Here is a 21,184-nt window from a genome sequence, read left to right on the forward strand (position 1 = left end):
CAAGGAAAGTAAGGTGATAAAAGATATTGAGTCACGAGAAGTAGAATTTTGATAGGATGTCAAGGAATATTTCAATGAGATGACCTTTCAGCAGGCTTGACCGAGATAGAGTGGAGAAAGAAGGTTTTTCTCCCATTGTCCCTAAACTTCCAAGGAACAAATGCTGTTGGTCCAGCTTAGGTGATTGCCCAGTACTGTGAGGAGGCCAGGGCTGGGGTTAAGTAGAAGAGTCTTGTGGTACCAGCATGGCTAAACCCATGTGGCTTGGTAGGAAGCCAGTTCCAGAGACAGGAAGTCTATTAGTTTCCTAAGTCTTCTGTAACAAATTACTACAAATTTGGTGGCTTAAGACAACAGACAGCATAAATCTATTATCTTGCAGTTCTGGAGGCCAGAAGTCCAAGGTGCTAATGGAACCATCTTCCCTTGCAAGTCCCTAGGAGAGAATCTTTTCTTGCCTCTTCCAGCTTCTGGTGGTTCCTGGTATTCCTTAGCTTACAGCACCTTTGCTCCAATCTCCTCCAGTGTCTTCACATGGACATATCCTCTGTGTGTCTTTCTGTTTATCCTTTTCTGTCTCTTATATGGACACAGTCATTAGACTTAAGGCCTACTCTAAACCAGTATGATCTCATCTTAAACCTTACCTTAACTGTATCTGTGAAGACCCCTGTTTTCAAATAAGGCCACATTCTGAGGCTCAGGGAATATATGAATTTTGGGAGACACAATTGAACCCCCTTGAGGAGGGGAGAGTGGCTGTTGGTCCAGGGCTGGGAGAATGCCTGAGAAAGTGTCCCGTGTCTTTACACTCTATTGGGTAAAGAGTACATAGGTTCCTGCCCTAAGGTACTCACAGCCTAAAAGTGAAGATATGTTGGTAAATGCTGGTAGAACAGTGGTAAAAATAGTAGTAGATTACATAATGCTATGGAAACCCAGACAAAAGTATGGTATAACTCTATCTAGGCATGCTAGGGAAGGTTACCCCAACATGGGGACCTGGACGTGTCTTAAGAGTACAAATAAGGCTGGTGGTTGCTGTGATTCAGACTTGAAATAGATATTAGGAAAAGAAAGATGGTGTCTATAGCTCACAAAATTACTGTCCCTCTTTTTAAAGGGGGAGAAAGGCCCAGAAACTTGAGTACATATTATAGAATCAGCATGGATTTGAAAACCTTGAATATTTCTAGGTGAGTTTTTGGAAGAGAGTGCCTTGCCCCATAGATACATGGTTGTTTCAGTGATGTTCCTTCTTAGCCAATTGTCCCTTCCCTGTTCCTCTATTAACCTACTTCATTTAGTGCAGCTGTTGTTAAACAGCAAGAGCTAAAATGACTGATAGGGAATGTATTAATATTCTTAGCGTCATGCTGAGAGGCCTTTAACACGGTGGCTAGTAGTCATGTCTTCCATATACCAGAATCATCTCTCCTGACGCAGGAATATAAAAGGCCTCTTTGCTTCCTGCTAGGTCTGTTTCTCATGGAGGGTAATGAGGTTCAAAAAATGCCAAGCTGGATGCTTTGTGCAATTTTGCATAGCTCAATCCATTTGCCCACAGCATGCAGAGGTCTCAGATTTTAAGAGAAATTGGAGACCTGCTCTGAATCTGAAGCACTAAGCTGCTTGTTTAAAATATTTTCTATTCCCTAGTTTCATTTGCTATCAGAAGGAATTAGCCTGCATAATATTATTGTTAATATGAGTGTCTGTAGACACAGTACTTTTACTTATTCATTGCTAGGTATTCAGGTCTTTAGTACCAGTCTCTGGATAGATTTTTCTTAATTATTTTCTTAGTTTATTGACAACAGTATTTGCATGAAGAAATTTACTTACTTGAGATATATGAGTTGATGCGACTTCACTATAAAATGAAAGAAATTGTCAAAGAAGAAATTTGATTTGAGAGAAAAGAAAGAATGATCACAGGTACATTTAAGAGAGTTCATGTAATTACAAAGTAGTTTCAAAGTGGTGTTTAAATGCAAACTTTGTTTAGATGAAGTAAACAAGACCTATGAAGACAGAGTGTAAATTAAAGAACAGATTATTCCTTTTGTATTTATGTTTTTCCTTCTAGTCTTTATTGTATTTGGTATTATCTGTTGCAGCTATAAGTAAAAGCAAACAAACTCTTTTTTTTTTATTTGAAATAAATTGCTATGCATCTTTACATTAAACACTGAGGGTTTGGAGAGAGAGATTCCTGAGATTCCCAGTTTTCCAGGTCCCAAGCTCTGGATTCAATTCTGCATGCCTTTCTTCCTGCCTCAGGGAAGGGCTGCCCTAGGAGAAACCAGAAACCAGAAATGAGAATGACTAGGAAGAAACCATTCGGTGGCTTTTCGAAGGCTTAGGAATGCTTTGGCATATCCTTCCAAATTTTCCCCAACCATTGGCCAATGTCTGAAATTACCTGTTTCAGGGTAACACCCATGGAGGGGTAGCTATATAAGCCGTGACTAATGGTTTTTTTCTTGAAGGTGATGTGAGGATTACAGAACAGTTTGCAGAGTCAGGCAGAGTATCTGATGGCTCTGAGGGTTTGGAGAAATTTGGGGAAACCCAAAGAAGGACCCTTTTGTAGTTGGAGTTGTATTTACAGCATGGGCTTTGGCCTGGCCCACTGGGCTTCAGTCCTGCCTCCCGGTTTTTCTAGCTGTGTCCTTCTGTAAGCCATTTATCCTCTCTATTTTCTCTGCTGTGGAGGGGAGGGGCACCACCTCGTTTCAGCCTCACCGTGATCATGAAATGCAGTGTCAGAGCACCTGGCAGGTAGCAGGCTCTGCATAAATGAATATTCCCCTCTCTTTCCCAATTTCCCCCGAGCCAACCCACCTTTTTTTCAGGAGGCCAATTTCATACCTTGCCACCATCTAATGGTTTTCTCTGTTTTATTTATTGTACCTGTCAGGACTGAAGATAGCTTCATTTTTCCCATCAGCGAGAGACACAGACAGACCGCCCTGTCACCACTATTGCGTCCACGCAGCCCAGCCGCCAATGCTGTTGTTTTGCCCCTGGTTCCCTTCTGGGTTCTGGTTCTACACCTCCAAGGACTTGCTGGGCATCTCCATTTGGATGCTCTGCCATCTCATCAAATTCGTCATCTGTTTAATCTCAAACTGAATTTACAGCTTTATCCCCAGAGCTGATTTTCCCTCCTGTCTTCGTGTGTGTCAATTCCATAATTCTTCTGGCCATCCTAAAAGAAATAATTAGAATGATCTTTGATGCCTCTTTCTCCTTTGAATCTCTTATATTAGACCCTGAATGCCATTGATTTTTTTCTCCTTCATGCTCTTTGTACTTATTTCCTTTTTTGTCTTTTCTTTCATTCATTATTTACTCATCATATACATTGATAGAACACCTTGTGTGTGCCACTGCAACAAGGCTAACTGAATTATTATCTCAGTTTTATACTTTGAGAATAATTTGTAACTGGTTACAGAAGTTGGACTCTAGAGCCAGATTGCCTGGATTCAAATCCTGGCTTTGCAAATTTCTATCTGTAGGACTTTGACTACTTAACCACTTTGGCCACAGATTTCTCATCTGCAAAGTGGCAACCATAGTAGTACTTACTTCATAGGGTTGTTAGTAGAATTAAATGAGTTAATGCATGTCAGGAACTTAGAGTAACTTTTGGCACACAACAAGCATAACATAGATGACAGATATTGGTGAACTGGTTTCCTTCTCTTCCTTCTCCTATTCTCTGTGGCCAATCCTTCATCTGATTTTCTGGATTTGCCTTAAACAAAGCTCTCATCCTATCAGTTTATAGTTTAGTGGGTGCTCATTCCCTATAGAAGAAGGTCATTTCCTTTGCTCAACTTTCAAGAGCCTGTGTTATCTTTGGCCCTAACCTTACTTCCTGTTATTCATAAACCTCTTCTCCTGTTGTTGAGAACTTGTGCTCACCATGAGAGCAGCATCTCGAGTTTGCATGATCTTTTCCAGTGTTCATGAGTTTCTTTTCTTTTCTTTCTTTCCTTTTTTTTTTTTTTTTTTTGGAGATGGAGTCTCACTCTGTAGCCCAGGCTAGAGTGCAGTGGTGTTCTCTTGGCTCACTGCAATCTCTGCCTCCTGGGTTCAAGCAATTCTCTGTCTCAAACTCCTGAATAGCTGGGATTACAGGTGCATGCCACCGTGCCCTGTTAATTTTTGTATTTGTAGTAGAGATGAGATTTCACCATCTTGGCCAGGCTGGCCTCAAACTCCTGACCTTTTGATCCACCCACCTCGGCCTCACAAAATGCTGGGATTACAGGCGTGAGCCCGTGTGCCCAGCCAGTTTCTTCTGTGTCCCTTCACCATCCTCCGCTGGCTCTCTCCTTCTTATCTAGAACGCCTACCTGTCCCTTGAAATGTGTGTTCCTAAGGCTTCCTATCTCTTCAGTCTGACCTTTAGAAGAGATTCCTCTCAGAGCAATCTGGGCCTGAGGGATACAGGGGAATTCCTAATAGTATTCATTTAGATTTAGTTCTCTCTATTCACTGTAGCATGCTGTGCCTGCTTCAGTCATTGGCAGTCTTCCCTACCAGGTTTGGCTCCACATCGTCTAGCACAAGTATTGGTAAACTTTTCCTCTAAAGGGTCAGTGGTCAATGTTTTTTAGACTTTTGGACCATATGATCTCTGTCTGTCCTGTCAACTAGTCAGTTCTGCCACTGAAACACAGAAGCATCTGTGGCAGTACATAACCGCCTGAGTGTGATCATCTTCCCATAAAGCTTTGCTTAGAAACACACGTGGCAGGCTGGGTTTGGCCACTGGGCTGTAGTCACCAACCTTTGACCTAGGAAGTGTCAGTTCATAAACTGAGATGTTAAAGAAAATGCTATTGATGTAGTGATTTTGATTGTGAGAAGGTTGGATTCTAACGAGTCTGTGAACCTCTCCACATGTAGGCAGAGAAGATTCACCCACTATTTTAAACATGCACCTGATGCACTTGGAAAAACCACAGAATGCTTGCTCTATCACCATCCCTGCTCTTTGCAGAAATTCTGTTTCAGATCCTGATAGTATAGAAAGATGGGCGATGGGGGAGGGGAGGTTGCCAGGAGGAAAACCTCATTGCCATGGAAACAGCTTTCTGCACTCCTGCATTGGTCTATGAACACCAGGTGGTTCACAAACAACCAAGAAGCCTCTGTCTTACACTGTGAAGAGAAAACTGCCTTTGACAACATTCAGAAAAATGCATATGCCTTGGCCACAGGCCCCGAATGATTTCTCACACACCTGAACATCACTGTTTTCTGAACAGCCTTGGGGAATATTTTCTCTTTAACTGATTAAGCACAGGAAACAATAGTGATTGAAGATTTAGATATTCTTTCATTCCTTCCAGACTGCAGATTAATGCTAGAAAAGCGTGGCTAATCAGATTTACCATTTCTTCACACTTTATTACTTCAATAAATGGGACAGGGAAACCTTCCTAATATCCAAAGTATTCCAGGGTTTCATTAAACCATTTATAAGATTTATTATTATTTTTCCTCCCCAGAGTTTCTTGCTCACTTTCAAATAGCAAACATCCCAATTGTGATCTTCTAATGGAAAATGACTCTTCCTAATTTTTCCTCCCCCTCTATGCTGTGTGACAAATTGCAGATCAAATTTTTTGAGGTATAGTAATTAAAATAATTACTTTCTATAATTAATTTAATTCTCCAACTATAAGCTTTTGCTTTCCTGTGAGAAGACACAGATAGGGACTAAAAAGATTAAAAGCTAATGCTGGGTACTGGGAAATAGTGTCCAGAGTAGTGGAAGTCCTCTTAGAGTTTAGCTGCATAATGTTTCCATCAATGATGGACTGCATCGGTGACCTGTAATAAGATTATAACCTAATTTACTATACCTTTTCTATATTTAGGTATGTTTAGAGGTGTACATACTTACCATTGTGTTCCAGTTGCCTACTGTATTCAGTACAGTAACATGCTATAAATGTCTGTAGCCTAGGTAAGAGCAATAGGCTATACCATCTAGCTTGGGTATGTAGCAGGCTGAACCATCTAGGTTCATTGAGGTGGGTTTCTGAACCCACCACTGACAATTTTGGTATGGACTGGTTAAGACTGATTTACATATGCTTGGGCTGTTTGAAGAAGGACTAAATATCTAAACTAAAAAACTAAGTACACTCTATGATGTTCATATCATGACCAAATCACCTAATAACCATTTTCTCATCTTTAAGTGATGTATGACTATACAAGGATGGTCATTTTTGGCTAGAAATATTATTGGAATTAAATTCCACTTGGAAACATCAATTATTAGAAGAGGGCTAAATGCTCAGAGAAATATCAAAAATGTGTGTGGCCTCTATTTGACAACACCACTGACTATACATGTATTTTGGATTATTTTTCCATCAGCATCAATATTTTGATTTATTTCTTTATGTCCTGACTACATAATTTTCAGATATGCCTTGCTAAGGTTAGGAGTCTAGAGAGGTGTTAGCAAGTATTGATCACATTGTGAGAAATCACAATACATTGCTTGACTTGAAGCCTGTGAGCCCATGTGTAACTGAACGTATGTCCTGATTCCTTTATACATCCCTCTTTCCATTGTAGTATTATCCTCAGAGTTTCAAAATGCTCTTCATATACCACTTTCATGACTTCTGCCGTATCTGAATATCACTTGTTTTGTAGGTTAAATGGTACCCACCCGAAAGATACACTGCAGTCCTAATCCTCAGTATATGTGAATGCGAACTTACTTGGAAATAGGGTCTTTATGAGTGCATTCACGTGAAGATGAAACAGTATAGGGTAAGCGTGAACCCTAGGCCAATGACTGTGTCCTTACAAGAAAATGGACATATGGACAAATATGGACACAGACATGCAGAGAGGAGGCTGTCATGTGAAAACTCAGGCAGACACACACACACACACACACACACACACACACACACACACACACACACACACACAGGACATGTGAAGATGGAGATAGAGACTGAAGTGATGAATCCACAGTCCAAGGAATGCAAAGGATTCTGGCACCACCAGAAACTAAGAGGAGATAAAGAAAGATCCTCCTCCAGATCCTTCAGGAGGGGCATGGCCCTATCGACAACTCAGATTCAGATTTCTGATCTCTAGACTGTGAAAGAATAAATTTCTGTTGTTTTAAGCCATCCAGTTTGTAGTATTTTGTTACAGCATCCTAAGGAAAATACTATGACTTATAATATTTTCTTTAAGTTGATTCCTTTTTACATAAACACATTCATTTAAAAGTAAATTTTAGCTGGGTGCAGTGGCTCACACCTGTAATCCCACCACTTTGTGGGGCTGAGGTGGTGTATTATCTGAGGTCAGGAGTTCAGGATCAGCCTGGCCAACATGGTGAAAACCTGTCTCCATTAAAATATTCAAAAATTACCTGGGTGTGGTGGCAGGCGCCTGTAATACCAGCTACTCAGGAGGCTGAGACAGAATTGCTTGAACCTGGGAGGCAGAGGTTGCAGTGAGCTGAGATTGTGCCACTGCACTCCCGCCTCGGCGTCAATAGTAACACTCGGTCTCAAAATAAATAAATAAATAAATAAATAAATAAATAAATAAATAAATGTAAATATAGCAGTACTGTGAATGAGGAAGCAATATTTTCCACATGTGAAGTAACTATAAGATAAATATAAAACTATTTCTCTACAACCTGCCTGTCAATGGACTACCTAATGGCCTGCATTCCCAGTCCTCTGCATAGCTTCTGGTTTAGCAGCCTGGAACCCTTTCTGTTGGTTTAACCCTCCCTGTCCCAGTCTTTGAGACAGAGAAGTTTGGGCTGAAAACTTTATTTCTACTTAGTTCATGTATCAGAATGCTGAAACTGACAGAAACCCCAGTTTAGACTGTTGAACAAGGAGGAAATGTGTTATCTCAAGGAAGAAATCCAGAGATAATGTAGGCCTCAGGTACAGTATGATTATGGCTCTGGCTCCAATTTCTTGCTCTTTTCTTCACTCTTTCTTTGTGTGTTTGCAAGTAGGATGCTCTCAGGGTTACAATCTCATTCCTAACTGAAGGGGGATATGGTGAAGTGAAGGAGGGATGTATGAGTAGGTAGGAGGGAGAAGATCCTCTCCCACATCCTGGGTTGTAATGACCCTTTCTTCAGTTGATTGGGTCCACTTAGGACATGTGCTCATCCTCAGGCCAGCAACACTTGCCAGGTGAATGTTGTGGTCTGGGTTCCTGAACCCACCACTGACAATCTTGATATGGGTTGGTTAAGGCCTATTTACATATGCTTGGGCTGTTTGAGGAAGGACTAAACATCTAAACTTAATTGGGACTCTGTTAAAACATGTCATGGGGGATTAGATGCCGAGTGGGCAAATAACAAGCTCCCCACATCCCTTTGGCATCAGAGCACCTAATCATGCCCCACCTTTCCATGCATATGCTTTCAAAGTGTGAATGTCTACACGAAATGTACTCACTCTTTCCCAAAGGGAGCAAACTCAAAGCCTCGTCCAGATTCTGCATCTAGTTCTAAGTTCGTTATCGCTCAAGCACTTCCACCTTTTGGTCTAGAAATCTCCAGTTAAAAGTTAAATCACTCACCATCCTCCCCAGCATTATCTCACACAATAGTAGAAGTGAAAACCACAGTAAGTACTCATTTGGGGAGAGGGGAGAAGCTATTGAGTAGCTCCCAATAGTCATTGGTTCAAAGCACATGCCCCACCCTGTTGTACAATAAGAGTTCATGGTTCATGTCCTGGCAGACACTCTGAGTGCCTGTTTCCACACTACAAAAGGATCTCCCATCCATTGTTCTCTGAAGCACATGTGAGATGGGCATTAAGGAGAGAGAAAAAGGTTGTCCTTTCTGGGAGTTGCAACGTTTTAGCAGTTTTTTTCTTTAGGTGCAATTTCAGACCTCTTGTTATTGCTTTATGAACTATACCATCACACGATGTTGTTGGCTGCTAAGGGGTCATTTTTAATACTGTGGTGGCCTTAAAAATTTAATAGGCATTTTGTTTACTTAATACTGCTTAGTTCTATTATTAGAAAACACAACCAGAGATGTTACTCAGACACAGTCTTTGTGTCTAGGATTTTTTTTCCCACCAGTTTTATTGAAGTGTAATTTAAAATATAATTGTATATATTTATGTTGTTACAACATGATGTTTTGATATATGCATATATTGTGAAATGATTATCACAATCAAGCTAATTAACACATCCGTCACATCACATAGTTCTTTTGTGTGTTTGTGGTGAGAACATTTAAGATCTATGCTCCTAGCAATTTTTGAGTATACAACTCATTATAAACTACAGTCACCACTGTTTGATAGATCTCCAGAACTTATTCCTCCTGTCTATTGGAAAGTTTGTACCTTTTGATCAATATCTCTACAAACCACCCCCCTCCACCCCCTGGCCCCTGAGCAGCACCATTCTAGTCTGTTTCTTTGAGTTCAGATTTTTCGATTCTACATGGAAGTGAGTTTGTGCAGTACGATAGCTGGTGTGCTATCACCTCCAAATCTCATGTTGAAATTTAACCCCCAATGCTGGAGATGGGGCCTAACAAGAATGTTTGTGTTACGGCGGAGGATCCCTGATGAATAGATTAATGCCCTTCTGGGGGGCAGGTAATAAGTTCTTTCTCTTTTAGTTCCTGAGAAAGCTGATTGTAAGAAAGAGCCTGGCCTCTCCCTGCCCCTCCTTTCTTCCTTCCTCACCATGCAATCTCCTCACGCGCCAGCTCCCCTTCGCCTTCTGCAATGAGTGGAAGTAGATGCTGGCACAGTGCTCCTTGTACAGCCTGTAGAGCTGTGAGCTAAACAAACCTATTTACTTCATAAATTACCCAGCCTCAGGCATTTCCTTATAGCAATACAAACAGACTAAGACATGCAACATTTATCTTTCCATGCTTGGCTTATTTAATTTAGTTTCATGTCCTCCAGCTTCATCCACATTGTTGCAAATATCAAGATTTTTCTTTATAGTATTGTATTGTACCGATGTATGTACATGTATGTGTATATATGTGTGTGTGTATATCTATATCTACATATCACATTTTCTTCATCCGTCTGTTGATGGACACAAGTTGATTCCTTATCTTGGCTATTGTGAATAACACTTCAATAAATATGGAAGTACAGATATTTCTTTAACATACTGATCTCATTTCTTTTGCACAATCCAGAAGTGGGATTGTAGGGTCATATGGTAGTTCTACTTTTAGCTTTTGTGGAACCTCCATGGTGTTTCCCATAATATCTGTACTAACTTTCATTCTTATCAACAGTGTGCAAGCGTTCTCTTTTCTTTACATCCTCACCAACACTTGTTTTTTTTTTTTTTTTTTTTTTTTTTGATAATAGTCATCTAGTGAGTATGTGGTGATATGTCAGTGTGGTTTCAATTTGCATTTCCCTGATGATGAGTAGATTGATCATTTCTTGATATACTTGTTAGCCATTTGTATATCTTCCTTTGAGAAACTTCTACTCAGGTCTTTGGTCCTTTGCCCATTTTTTTGGAACCAGATTATTTGCTTTCTTGCTACTGAGGTGCTTTTTTTTTTCTTTTTTTAACTTTCTTATATACTTTGGATATGAACTTCTCATCAAATGTGTAGTTTACAAATAATTTCTCCCATTACTTAGGCTATCTCTTCTCTGCTCACTGCTGATTGTTTCCTTTGCTGTGCACAAGTATTTTCATTTCACGCGTGTTTTGGATTATCTCTCTGCTTGTTATCTGCCTCTGTGCCTTGCCTTGTAGCTCTGGCCTCAAGTGTAAAGCCTGCTGCTTGATGGTACGTCAAAGCAATAATCCAATCTGTAACTCCAGGCTGCATCTATTCCAGCTGCTGCTTCACATTGAACATATTTAACTCTTAGACCTGTAGAGAAGGGTAAATGGAGGTGCCCAAGAAGGGCCTGAGTGATCATGCCTGTCTTTTACTCCAACCCACCGTCTGAAGCCCACTTCTGTCAATTTGTCAAACTCATTCTCTGTCCAGTTTTATTCCCTTCCTGGCAAGGAGTTGTGATGTTGTGATCCTTTAAAGGAGAAGAGGCAATTATTGTTTTTGGAATTTTTCAGCCATTTGTGTTGTTTTTTTCTCATCTTCATGGATTTATCTATGTTTAGTCTTTGTCGTTGGTGACATTCGGATGGAGTTTTTGCATGGTCATCTTTTTTGTTGATGTTGAGGCTACTGCTTTCTGTTTGTCAGTTTTCTTCTAATAGTCAGGCCCCTCTGCTGCAGGTCTGCTGGAGTTTGTTGGGGGTCCACTCCAGACCCTGTTTGCCTGGGTGTCACTAGTGGAGGCAGCAGAACAGCAAAGATTGTTGCCTACTCCTTCCTCTGGAAGTTTCATCCCAGAGGGGCACCTGCCAGATACTAGTTGGAAGTCTCCCATATGAGGTTTCTGTCGACACCTGCTGGGAGGTATCTGTCAGGAGGCACAGGGGTCCCTTAGCAGAGCTCCAGCGCTGTGCTGGGAGATCTGGGGCTCTCTTCAGAGCCAGCAGGCAGGAATGTTGAAGTCCATTGAAGCTGTGCCAAAAGCAGCCCCTTCCCCCAGATGCTCTGTCCCAAGGAGATGGGGGTTTTATCTATAAGACCCTGACTGGGGCTGCTGCCTTTCCTTCAGAGATGCTCTGCCCAGAGAGGAGGAATCTAGAGAGGCAGTCTGCCTACAGCGGCTTTGTGGATCTGCAGTGGGTTCCGCCTAGTTCAAACTTCCATGTGGCTTTATTTACACTATGAGGAGAAAATCACCTACTCAAGCCTCACTGATGGTGGATGCTTCTTCCCCCACCAAGCTCAAGCCTTCCAGGTCAACTTCAGACTGCTGTGCTGGCAGTGAGAATTTCAAGCCAGTGGTTCTTAGTTTGCTGGACTCTGTGGAGGTGGGATCTGCTAAGCTAGACCACTTAGTTCCCTGGCTTCACCCCCTTTCCAGGGGAATAAATGGTTCTGTCTCGCTGGCATTCCAAGCACCACTGTGGTACAAAACAAACAAAACAAACAAACAAACAAACAAACAAAACTCCTGCAGTTAGCTTGGTGACTGCCCAAATGGACACCCAGTTTTGTGCTTAAAACCCAGGGCCCTGGTGATGTAGGCACCCAAGGGACTCTCCTGGTCTGTGGGTTATGAAGACCATGGGAAAAGCATAGTATCCGGGCTGGATAGCTCTGTCCCTCATGGCAGAGTCCTTCATGGCTTCCCTTTTCTAGGGGAGGGAGTTCCCTGACCCCTTGCATGGTGAGGTGATGCCTCGCCCTGTTTCAGCTCACCCTTTGTGTGCTGTACCCACTGTCTACTCAGTCCCAGTAAGATGAACTTGATACCTCAGTTGGAAAAGCAGAAATCACCTACCTTCTGCACTGGTCTCTCTGAGAGCTGCAGACTGGAGCTGTTCCTATTTGGCCGTCTTGCCTGGGAATCCCATATATTTTTAAAAGTTTTAGATTTGGTGGTACATGTGCAGGTGTGTTACATGGATATATTGTGACTGAACCCATAACCCAAATAGTAAACAGTACTCAGTAGGTCATCTTTCTACCCTTTCTCCCTCCCTCCCCATTTTCAGACTTCCCTGTGCTTTTTGTTTCCATCAGAAAGAACTTTTAATATTAAAGCCGTATTTCCTTTTTTTTTGGTCTCCTTTAAAAATAGCTACTTGCAGCTTTTTTCATTTTATAACTGCATAATAAGCCTTACAATTTCACAGTTCAGAATAAGTTTGCAAACACAGTGCCAGGGGGTGACATTCATGTTGTGCATAATCATATCCTCATGGCTATGCACTGCGTCCTGCAAGGAATTGTGGAGTTCTTACTGTCTTACTTTGCTTCTTTCAGTCAATGCCCCATTTGGAGGTCAACTGCCTCCAGCACCCCACTGCCTATTACCAATTTCTATGTCAGTCTCTGTGGCAATCAACAGAAATGGATTTTGCTAAACTTAAGCAGAATTGCAATTTATTGAGAGGGTACTGTGTGGCTCACATAATTGTTGAGAAGGCTGGAGTACAAGGTTTGACAACAGTCAAGGAAAAGGAGGCTACACGTCTAGAGCCACAGCAAATTCTTGCCACTGCCACATGAGTAAGATCTACTAAAGCTACTGCTACTGACCACTGGAAGCCACACTTGTAGCAGCAGCATTGCTGTACCTGGAAAGTGGATGTGGATGCTTCTTCTGCATCCCTCAGCATCCTTTCTTGTCCCTCTTTCACTAGATCACAATCTTTAATGCAAAAATCTCAGGTACTTCTGATTGGCTGAATTTAGTTTATGTGCTTAAGCTTTGCTTTCAGGGGAAACAGTGAAAGGAGCTTTTTAAGTGTTTTCAGCTTCTATGAGAAGAGGTTGGCTCTGCATTCTCTAGAAATTTTAAGGTGCAGAATTCCCTATACATGGGAAGGTGATGGGATACTGGGTCAATAAAAAGACATGACATGTCCATTTCAGCCGAGTATGCAACTGTTGGTTGCATTTGCTCTGAATTCACAAACTAAGGTATTTACAGCATTTTTCAAATTTCTACAGGTGTCTCCGTAATAACTATCATTGACTAAATGGACACAAATGTTTTTAAGTGATACTGATAGGTAATCTCCAATTATGATCCTAATATTATTGATGCTGATCACAATAACTACAGCAAACTAGGATTTACTGGGTGTATACTACAGACAGGCTCTATGCTCAGAGCATTATCTGCACAGCCTCATTCAGTCATTCTGAGTTTATTGTCCCTGTTTTTTCATGAGGAAATTGAAGCTGGAGACCTTGCATAACTTGCCCAAGATTAAACAGGTAGAAAAACTTAGAGATAAGACTGGAATATAAATGACTCCATTGCCTGGACAATTACTCCTGTATTGCACTTCCAGAGTACCTTCCTAAGGGCTGCACTAAAGACAAGCGTTGACCTTGAGTTTGGCCCCAATTTGTAATTCCAGTTTGCTTTGACTTTGGCCTTTGGAAGGCCAAGTAGCTAAACGCTCATTGTAGCATCATTGTGGCGTCCTTGAACTCTCCATGAACAAATTGTCATCACATAGTTTTCATTGTCTCTAATCAATATAATCAACATTAGTAGTGTGAACAAAACTTGTTATTTGGATTTATTGTCTGTGTCTGAATAGTTGCATTCAAGCATAATAACCATTTCAAATGTAACGTGAACATTTCCTTATCAGTTAAATGTTTAAATTCTCTCAGTTGAGGTAATTATTGCAAGACTAAAATGCTTCAAATTAATGCGGATTATTAGAGCTGTTAACTTTATGTAGCAAAACAGCTGTTATGAACTTTAAAATGGTCAAATAAAGACCTAGATAGGTAGTTACCATGAATTAGTAGACTCATGAGTTAGATAGCTTTACAAATGTTTGTAATTTTTTTTTGAGATGGAGTTTCACTCTGTCACCCAGGCTGGAGTGCAGTGGTGCGATCTCAGCTCACTGCCACCTCCACCTCCCGGGTTCAAGCGATTCCTCTGCCTCAGCCTCCTGAGTAGCTGGGATAATAGGCATGCACCACCATGCCCAGCTAATTTTTGTATTTTTTAGTAGAGACTAAGTATAAAATTTTAAATAATAATACAAGAGGAAATAAAATTAAATTATGCCATAATTCTCGTCATTGATTTGTTTGGTGTACAGTCATTTACATTTTTAAAATATAATCTTTAGAAGCTATAGTTTTCATTCATTTAATTCTATTTAGATCTTGAGTCTTTTAAGATCAAAAATCCTCTTTGGATTTTTTTTTTTTATTTTGAAGGAAGAATTTTACAAAATAAAATGTCACTTCAAAATTTTACGAGAAGGAAAAACTAAAAAATTATGTACAATAATACCCAGGATGAATCATCCTTGACCCAGATAGAATAAAGAATTTAAAAGGATATAAAGAAAAGAAAAAAGGATTAGGGAAAAATAAGACACCTCAAATGTGTAACATTCTCACTAATCAAAGCTTAAAACAATAGACTTTACCAAAAAATACTTTAAGACTTTTAGAAATGATTTTCATTCTATAGAGGCTATAAATGAAACAAAACATGGCAAATTGATTCTTTTAGAGTCTAGACTGCCCCTCACTTTTAGTAATTGAAGGTTTTTTTTTAGGTTTTCCAAATCTATAAATTCAAAGGTATGAAGTTTCTTGTAAAAAACATGTTTCTAAATTTTTTTTTTCAATTATACTCTGCTGTGCATAAAAAGGTTAAAAATCTTATTAGTTGAACAATTTGAAAGTGACTGTTCTCTATAGTATTGGAATGTGTCGCACAGACGGCTGATAAATGACAGTAGTGTGAAATTGTGTTCCAGCCGTTTAAAAATTTGACCGCTAAAAATGATAGCAATAAAAGTGCCATTTTTGGCTAATTTTTAGAAAATATTTATTCTTGTATTTTAAGTTTTTTTTTCTTTGAGAGCTGTATTTCACTTGGTCATTCATAATTTCTGGGCAAATATTGTTTTTAGCACTTGAGCATTCATTCAAAATGAGGATAGTGTTTACACTCCTAATGGTTCCTGCCTATCCAGAAGGCCAGACATGCATTTCTTAAAACTCAGAAATAAGAAAGTGCTTTCCAGGCATGGAAGGAAGCGCTGAAGCTCAGCCAACACCAACACTAGCCTACCTCTCTTTCTCAGGAATGATTTTCTTCGTTTCCAATGTACTGGAGAGCCGCTGGTAACTTTTGCTTTCTTGTTCAACCGAGAGTGCTACTTATTAATTTGATGAGTTTTGAAGAGCTTTTGAAGGCTGTCTGAAACAGATCTTATGCTATAAAAATTGGGGTGCCGTCTGGGGGAAGTATCGCTGTGTCATTAAACTTGGCCACTTGGTGGCACCAAAAAGTAAGAGCAGCACTGTACGGAGGTAACCAGTGTCTACTGCGTTAGAAAGAAAGAGTAGAAAATAAACGATCGCTTCTCGAAAAACAAAAAACAAAAAACAACAATAATGCTCTGAATTAACTTATTTTCTTCCTTTGTAAAATTAGGGGTGGCCAGTGGTGGGAGAAGGAGGATTGTACCAGAGAGAAAGTTCCTTAAATTCCTTTAACCTTGGCATTCTACAACTTGACATTCTATGACTCTCATGTACCATGAATTTCCAATATGCTCTTTGTTAATAAGATTGAAAATGATAGTGACAGGCAACACTTACTATGTGCTTCTTATGTGGCAGGACACTGCGCTATGTGTGCCATAGGGATTAGCTTGAGTTTTTGTTCCCTATTTTACATGAGACTTGTATAAATCCTCACAACACTGTAAGAGTTATTATTATTTTACACGTAAGGAAAATATATAGAGTCTGAAGGACTTGTATATAGCCAGTAAGCAGTGCAGCTGGGATTTGAACCCCACAGTCAGTCTGCAGAGTGAGGGACTTCATTGTAGCACTGTATTTCTGAAGGACTCTTCTTATTTATAAGGGGGAGGTTTACTTCCATTCTTCCGGCTCATGAGAAAGGAGAGACTGCTAAGAAAAAGCCTCCAACCCATGCTTATCCCACACAGATATGTAATTCATTTAAGAAAACTATGCTTATTACTACATTGTTACCATTGGGGAAATAAAAATGATGTTCACTTACTGTACTTATTTCCAAATTTTAAGTTGAAACTCTGTCTTTAACAACTCAGAGGCACAAGAGTTTTGGTCAGGGACTCCTTTGGAGTTCAACAGTGACAGTAAAACTTTTTTGTGAGCCCATGGTCCCTGGAAAGCATAGTTACAGACCTGCAGTTTTTAAACAATGTAATGACATGATTTAATATGGGGATGAAGAGGGGAAAAGAACAATGAGAATTAGAAAGCTCTGGAAATCACAAGAGAGGTAATAAGGGCTCAGACTGAAATGGCAGCTGTGATACTAGAGAGCAAAGATGAGACACAGCACAAAAGAATGAAGAGATCTGATGAATGACTTGGAGACACGAGCCAAGGAAGAAATTTGACATTTCCTTACTAGAGATGACTTGATGATGGTATTCTGAGTGATTCTGTGTTCCCTGAACAAATGGCTGAGATAAATAATTTTGGATAATAAGTAGAATGTATCGTTAGTGGCATATGTCCTTTGGAGGCAAAACAAAAAAATAAAACAAAACCAACAAAAACCCCAACTGTCCACAGTATACTCTCCTAAAAAAATGATCAAGTGCTAGCCATTAAAAATACAGTTGTTCAATGTCCTTTTACAGTTTTTTTTTGTTATTGTTGTAATTTCTTGGCTATGTGGGGTGTATTTGTGGAAGCTGTTGGGGGTTATCTTAGAGCTGCCAACCATAAGTGTTCCTGGCTTTTTAGCTAGTTAACCGGTTTGCACAATCATCAATCAAGCACACACAGGAAGCCCTGTGAGAGATCCAAATCAACTCAGGAAGCCCATTGCTAAAGTTGCTTAAAGAACAAAGTCAATGTTCTATTTTTAGGAGAACAGCTTCACAGGTTATTTTCCCTTTCTCTTTCTTCCTGACACGTATATTCTGCTGTTTTGCTAAATAAATGCCTATGCTGGAAAACTGATGCAGTGGTGGAGTAAATAGCAGGAGAAAAATAGAAGGTTGGCAGGTTTGTTGGAAGCCTAAAAATAAATTGACATTGAAGCTATGTGGCTCTGCAATTTGGTTTCTTGCTGGGATGCTGTGACCAAAGATTTGTGGGTATTAAGGTAGTAACTACTGGCCAAGATTTGGGGTTTGGGATTATCTGTAAATTTCAATGATCTATTACACTTCTTTCCTATCCTCCATTGCCAAAAATAATGGAAATTTCGCTATATAAACTGAACATATGAAAGCCCCAATACCACAGGACCTCTTGCAATCAGTTTTCACACTTACTGAGTAGGACAATGGCCTTTGGATATAGGGGCATCAGTCTTCTTTTATCCTTTTCTAAGGTTCTTTGCATTAACTGAAGCTTCTGCCCTGTTTGAACAGAAGATTATTGAACTAGAAGCTTATTGCTGTTCGTGGCATTTTTGCATCTCTGAGAGGCATGCAGGCAAGTGATGGAAGGGAGTCATAGACCACTCCGCTAGGGGCACTATCTGTCTGCAGGGAGAGAGGACAGATCAGCAGGCAGGACCTTCCTTTCCAAGGAGGGCTTTTAGTTCTGGTCTGGAATGGGTGGTAGGTAGGGAGTCAGGGTGTGATACAAGCCTGGCCTCTAATCAGAGGACTTGTATGGGATCTGTTGCTTAAGATTTATTGGCAGTCATAGACACTAACTAGATTAATGTGATTATTGAGCATAAGTAACATTTCATCACATTGTCAAGAGATAATCACTTTATCAATAGTTGTGACTTGGTGGCTTTGTTTTGTTTGTATTAGAGGTTGAACAAAGATAGATATTAATCCCTGTGACGTCCCTTACTCCTAATCACTTTCCCAGGTATACCAAAATGAGAGGTACATTTATTAGAAGTTATTCAAAAGCACTGTTTGGTATCATTTATTATTTCTCTCATTCAACAAATGTTTATTAAGGTCTACTATGCTTGGGGCTCATTGCTAGGTAGGGACTGACAACTAGACGGAGTTTCTGACCTCAGAAACCTTTTTAAACCTTTTGGGAAGGGTTTGATCATATATACATGTTGTATTAGTCCATTTTCACACTGCTACAAAGAACAGCCTGAAACTGGGAAATTTATAAAGGAAAGAGGTTTAATTAACTCACAGTTCTGCATGGCTGGGGAGGCCTCAGGAAATTTACAATCATGGCAAAAGGGGAGGGGAAGAAAGGCACATCTTACATGGCAGCATCAGAGAGACAAAGTGAACAAAGGGTAAGTGCCACACTTTAAAACCATCAGCTCACATGAGAACTCACTGTCATGACAAGAGGATGGGGGAGACCACCTCCATAGTCCTATCACCTCCTACCACATCCTCCCTCAACAAGCGGGAATCACAAATTGAGATAAGATGTGTGTGAGGACACAGAGCCAAACCATATTACATGTAATGGAAACAAGCCACGGAGATGCTCTATTTCACTGTTCTCCCAGATATTTGAGAATTTTCATTTTTTAGAGGCTTCTTTATGCTTCTTAACTTATTTTGTCCTTCCTGCTGCTGCTTCTCCATGTTTCTCCTTGGCTGCGTCTGCTTTTCTTTTTTCCTAATTGATTGAGTCATAGCTGAGCAGCTCCTTGCTCTGCAAAGTTCTGTCATTGTAATGAGATATGCACAGTATATAGATGCTCTAACTTCAGTACTGAAAAGCTACAAGAAGACACAGTTCTAAACTGAAGTATTTTAAATGTAGTGAAAGAGCTTGCCCTTCAAAGAAATTGTCTTTGCAATGAATCTTTTGATAAACCGCATCTTTTGTTATATAAATAATAATTTCTTATTTCATCTGTTGGGGAGATCTAATTTTAAGGCAGGATGAACCTGCATTATATTAGAATAAGATTACAAAACTCATCACTCCAAAAAGAATTTTGTTGTAATAAAAATCATTTGCAAAACACAATTGTCATTTGATTTTAAGGTTAAACGATGAGTGTGGAAGTAGGTGGTGAACAATCGAATAATATTATGTGCTATTTTAAAGCCCCAGAAAAAATTTTGTGTTTAGGCTTTTGGAAAAATTACTCCAGAAAGCAATGATGAAATATGAATATGAATTTGGTACTTGAAAATGAGAGTGAACTCTAATAGTACATATTTCTAGTGAATCAATATCTGTCTTTCTAATATGGTTGTTATAGTCATCAGTTTTGCTGGTGGTGAATATAATTATTGGGAAAGTGTTAGAGAAGTAGTGAGTGCGAAGGCCTGGAGTTATTCAGAGGTAAGCAGTTATGTTTCTTATTAGAATTCTTAGAATTTAGAGTTCCCCAACTGCTATCATTTTGTGTGTGGCTCTTCTTTAAAATTATTCTAAGTGTCATCTCTCCTTTGTATGTCTGAGAAAAGCAAAGTCTAGAAAAGTTTCAAAATATTCTCCTCTAAGTCATTTGAAAGAATGTACATTAATGAAGGGTTTAATTGTCTGTTTTTCTGTTTCAAATCTTTTCCTTAGCAAAGAACCACAGTAGTATTTAAGAGCTAATCAGCATTAGTCTATCTGTGTGATAATACATATGTGGACTAGGGTAGGTTTATTTTTGCCCAATTATGAAAAAAGACTTTCGTTGAAGACGTAAATAGAGTTAACAAGTTAAAAAGCTATTTAGGGTCACCAAAAGTGCCGTATTTAACATCTGCTTATTATTTAAACTATGCTAATTAGAGATGATTTGTAGATAATTAATACAGGTTAGTTCTCTACTTGACAACACTAATGATTTTTTGCTTTAACTGGAGAAAGTTTAGAAAAATCATCGGACATGCCATCCAGAGAGATTTGTTATTTGTGTGTTGGCATATTTGCTTTCAGCATGTTTTTCCTCAGATATTTTTCTATTATTATTTTATGCATAAGGTAAATACATAGAGGCAGAAGGACTTGCACATAGCCAATAAGCAGAACTGCTGAGATTTGAACCCCACAATAAGTCTTCAGAGCCTGGGACTTCATTGTAACACTATTTCTGAATGACTCTTCTTATTTATAAGGGGAAGGTTTACTTCCATTCTTCTGGCTCTTATGGAAGGAGAGACTGTTAAGGAAAAGCCTCCAACACATATATATCCCACATAGATATATAATCCATTTAAGAAATAATGCTTATTACCACATGGTTACCATTGGGGAAATAAAAAATGGTGTTCACTTACTGTATTTATTTCCATATCCTTGATGTGCTATTGGATTTGGTTTGCTAGTGTTTCGTTGAAGATTTTTGCATCTATGTTAATCAGGGATATTGCGTGTAGTTCTCTATTACGTTGTCTATTTGCCAGGTTTTGTTATCAGGATGATGCTGGCTTCATAGAATGAGTTAGAAAGGAGTTCTTCATCTTCAATTTTTTGGAATAGTTTCAGTAGAATTGATGCTAGCTTTTTTTTTGTACATCTGGTAGGATTTGGCTGTGAATCCGTGTGGTCCAGGGCTTTTGTGGCTGGTAGTTTTTTTGGTTACTAATTCAGTATCAGAACTTGATATTTGTCTCCTCAGGGTGTTAATTTCTTTCTTATTCA

This window comes from Saimiri boliviensis, chromosome 4 (assembly GCF_048565385.1).
Source record: "Saimiri boliviensis isolate mSaiBol1 chromosome 4, mSaiBol1.pri, whole genome shotgun sequence".
Taxonomy (NCBI): domain Eukaryota; kingdom Metazoa; phylum Chordata; class Mammalia; order Primates; family Cebidae; genus Saimiri; species Saimiri boliviensis.